Here is a 4,492-nt window from a genome sequence, read left to right as displayed (position 1 = left end):
CGGGGCCTAAAAATATCTGACAGTGGCCTGTTCCAGTATTGGGTGACATGAAGCATGATTCTCTGCTATAACATGAAGCCTGAATCTCTGCTATGGGACCTCTCTCCTCTGTCTGGGTGCCGGGGCCTAAAAATATCTGACAATGGCCTGTTCCAGTGGTGGGTGACGTGAAGCCTGATTCTCTGCTATGACTTGAAGCCTGATTCTCTGCTATGACATGAAGCCTGATTCTCTGCTATGGGACCTCTCCCCTCTGTCTGGGTGCCGGGGCCTAAATATCTGACAATGGCATGTTACAGTGGTGGGTGACGTGAAGCCTGATTCTCATCTATGACATGAAGCCTGATTCTCTGCTATGACATGAAGCCTGATTCTCTGCTATGACATGAAGCCTGATTCTCTGCTATGGGACCTCTCTCCTCTGTCTGGGTGCCAGGGCCTAAATATCTGACAATGGCCTGTTCCAGTGGTGGGTGACATGAAGCCTGATTCTCTGCTATGACATGAAGCCTGATTCTCTTCTACGACATGAAGCCTGATTCTCTGCTATGACATGAAGCCTGAATCTCTGCTATGGGACCTCTCTCCTCTGTCTGTGTGCCGGGGCCTAAAAATATCTGACAGTGGCCTGTTCCAGTGGTGGGTGACGTGAAGCCTGATTCTCTGCAATGGGACCTCTCTCCTCTGTCTGGGTGCCTGGGCCTAAATATCTGACAATGGCCTGTTCCAGTGGTGGGTGACGTGAAGCCTGATTCTCTGTTATGACATGAAGCCTGATTCTCTGCTATGACTTGAAGCCTGATTCTCTGCTATGACATGAAGGCTGATTCTCTGCTATGGGACCTCTCTCCTCTGTCTGGGTGTCGGGGCCTAAATATCTGACAATGGCCTGTTCCAGTGGTGTGTGATGTGAAGCCTGATTCTCTGCTATGACATGAAGCCTGATTCTCTGCCATGAGACCTCTCTCCAATTGATATTGGTTAATTTTAATTTATTTTATTTTAATTCATTTCCCTATCCACATTTGTTTGCAGGGGATTTACCTACATTTTGCTGCCTTTTGCAGCCCTCTAGCCCTTTCCTGGGCTATTTTACAGCCTTTTTAGTGCCGAAAAGTTCGGGTCCCCATTGACTTCAATGGGGTTCGGGGCGAAGTTCGGGTCGAGTTCGGATCCCGAACCCGAACATTACCGGGAAGTTCGGCCGAACTTCTCGAACCCGAACATCCAGGTGTTCGCTCAACTCTACTTATTAATTCTGTCTCTCACTGCCTGCATTGTCTCCCCAATGTATAGCAGACCACAAGGGCATTTGATGAGATAGATTACGTTAGAAGACTCACATGTAAAGAAACCCTTTACTTCAAATGGACGTCCAGTATGTGGATGATAAAATGTAGGGCCCTTTATGATGTGCGAACACTGGAGACAATGCAGGCAGTGAAACGTGCCGTTACGTGGTGTTGACAATACACTTTGGCGTGATAAGCATTTGGTGCCTCCTATATCTGCATTAACCAACATGTCCCTATAACTAGGGTTCTTTCTGTTGCAGATCAGAGGTGGACTTTTAAATTCCAAAACCTCTGGATAGGCCTTTCCCAACAGGTGCCAATGTTTTCTGACGATATTGTCAATCTGTGTATTGAAGGGATGAAATTTGTGTATGAATGCTACCCTGGCGGTGTCCCTTTTATTAGGGTTAATTCTCAGAATAGATTGATCAACTCCACTACTAGCTAATATATGAGGGATAGCCTCGTTCCTTAAATCTGGTAGTCATTTCCTCAAGCCTCTGGTTCTGTGTGGATGGATCCGAAACAATCCGTTTCACCCGCTGGTATTGAAATTTGGGTATAGATGTCTTTAAAGAGGGGGGATGTGCACTCCTGTAATATAGAATGCTATTTCTGTCTGTCTCCTTCCTGTAGAGGTCAGTGGATAGCTGACCCTCTTGGTTTTTTATGACCAAAGTATCCAAAAAGCTGACCATGTCCCTGTCACATGACATGGTGAACTGTAGACCGTCACAACCTGTATTTAAATCATCAATTAACATCAACAGGGTCTCACGTGGCCATATGCAAAAAATATCATCGATAAATCTTTTCCAAATAAGTGCATTGTTACTGTATAACTCATTGGTGTAAACACATGTTTCTTCAAATGCAGCCATGAATATATTTGCATAGGGCGGCGCCACGTTTGACCCCATCGCGGTCCCACGCTTCTGGAGATAATAGTTATCCCCAAATAGAAAATAATTCTCCATCAAAACAATCTCTAACAGCTGTACAAAGAAATCACGTATAAATGGCGAATATTCACTAGTTTCCAAGATCATAGAGACTGCCTGAATACCCTCCCTGTGGCCAATCGACGTGTATAGACTAACAACGTCGATAGTCACTAGGAGGCTATCTTCAGGAACATGACCCAAATCGTTAATCATTCTCAAAAAGTGTGGTGTGTCCAATAAGAATGACTTTGTATTTTTTACAAGTGGCGTCAGAGCCTTCTCTAGGACCATAGCCAATGGGCTGAAAATAGAATCTACTGAGGACACAATCAGGCGTCCTGGGGGGTCTACAAGAGTCTTATGCACCCTTGGCAATATGTATAGCACCGGGGTAATTGGAGACTGTTTAATCAAGAATCTGCTCATGTCTGGATCAATCGTCCCAGCTGTCTCAAAACGCTTGACTAAGGTGATAATCTTCTCTTTAATTCTCCAAATCGGATCTCTTTCAAGCAGTTGGTATGTTTGGGAGTCAGACAGCTGTCTCATGACTTCACTTATATATTTCTCCCTATCCATCACCACAATTGAACCCCCCTTATCAGCAGGTTTTATCATTAAAGTATTGTCCTCCATGAGGGCCCTGATCGCTCCTTTTTCTTCTCTTGTTATATTATGTGTCATGTAAAGTCCACCATTCTTAATCTTGTCACAGTGCTCCCTTACTTCTTTGTTTACCAGCTGTACATATGTTTCCAGACTTTCGAAAGCCCCAGCAGTTGGCACCTGTGTTTCGTCATCATCCGAGACTTGCTGCGATGATCCTCCCATGTACTCATCTTGAAAGATAAGTGGTTGGGCATCGGTGCACTCAATCTCTTCCACTTATGGGCCAAGGATAGGTGGATGGCCCTGGGAAACCCTGCTAACAGTCATCAAAAAGGAGAAGAGACTGCTGCATGACTTGGGGCTCAGACTGCTTGGCTGATTTTCAAGGGGGTGAGGTGAAAGACTGAAGGACATCGCCTACTCGCACCTGAGGAAGGTGTTTCACTTGTGTGTGTAGCTGGCACAGATCGACCACGTTCTCTCCCTGCAACAGGAGCTCCACCAAAAGCACCACGACTGGGGCCGCGTCCCTTATTTGACGCTCTCCTCTTATTTCTAAAATTTAGGATCTTGCCCTAAATGGGTGTTTTTTTTAATAGCAGAATAGAACAATAGTATCTAAATGGTGTATCTCACACGTCCAGATGTAGACTAGGCCGCAATTTAAGATTTTTGCCCAAAATGGGTGTTTTTATAATAGCAGAATAGAACCACAGTATCTAAAGAGTGTATCTCACAATTAGTGTTGAGCGCGAATATTCGAATTGCGAATTTTTTTCTCGAATATCGCAATTTCGAGATTTCGCGAATATTTAGAATATCGTTCTATATATTCGAGAAATAGAATATTCGTTTTTTTTCTTTTTTTTTTTTATTATATTTTTTTCTTTCCCACTTCCCTAAAGTTGTTCTTACCTGTCCTTTGGATTCCTGGCTTCCTGGCTGCTCCAGTCAGTGGCGCTTTCAACTTACTGCTATATTCCATATTAGCTAAATTACAATCTAATCTATATGTGTATTTTACGAAATTTCGCAATAGTCGCAATTGCGATGCGAGTAATATAACACGAAATATTCGCATGAAGATTTCAACTTAGCACTGCTATACTCCATATTCTATCCCAATATGGAATATAGCTGTGCTAAGTTAGCACTGCTATATTCCATATTAGGCTAGAATATGGAGTATAGCTGTGCTAAGTTGAAATCTTCATGCGAATATTTCGTGTTATATTAGTCGCATCGCAATTTAATAGAACGCATCGAGTAATATAACACGAAATATTCGCATGAAGATTTCAACTTAGCACTGCTATACTCCATATTCTAGCCTAATATGGAATATAGCTGTGCTAACTTAGCACAGCTATATTCCATATTAGGCTAGAATATGGAGTATAGCAGTGCTAAGTTGAAATCTTCATGCGAATATTTCGTGTTATATTACTCGCATCGCAATTTAATAGAACGCATCGAGTAATATAACACGAAATATTCGCATGAGGATTTCAACTTAGCACTGCTATACTCCATATTCTAGCCTAATATGGAATATAGCTGTGCTAAGTTAGCACTGCTATATTCCATATTAGGCTAGAATATGGAGTATAGCTGTGCTAAGTTGAAATCTTCATGCGAATATTT

Source organism: Bufo bufo, chromosome 6, assembly GCF_905171765.1.
Source record: "Bufo bufo chromosome 6, aBufBuf1.1, whole genome shotgun sequence".
Classification (NCBI taxonomy): domain Eukaryota; kingdom Metazoa; phylum Chordata; class Amphibia; order Anura; family Bufonidae; genus Bufo; species Bufo bufo.
This window is presented reverse-complemented; position numbering follows the sequence as displayed.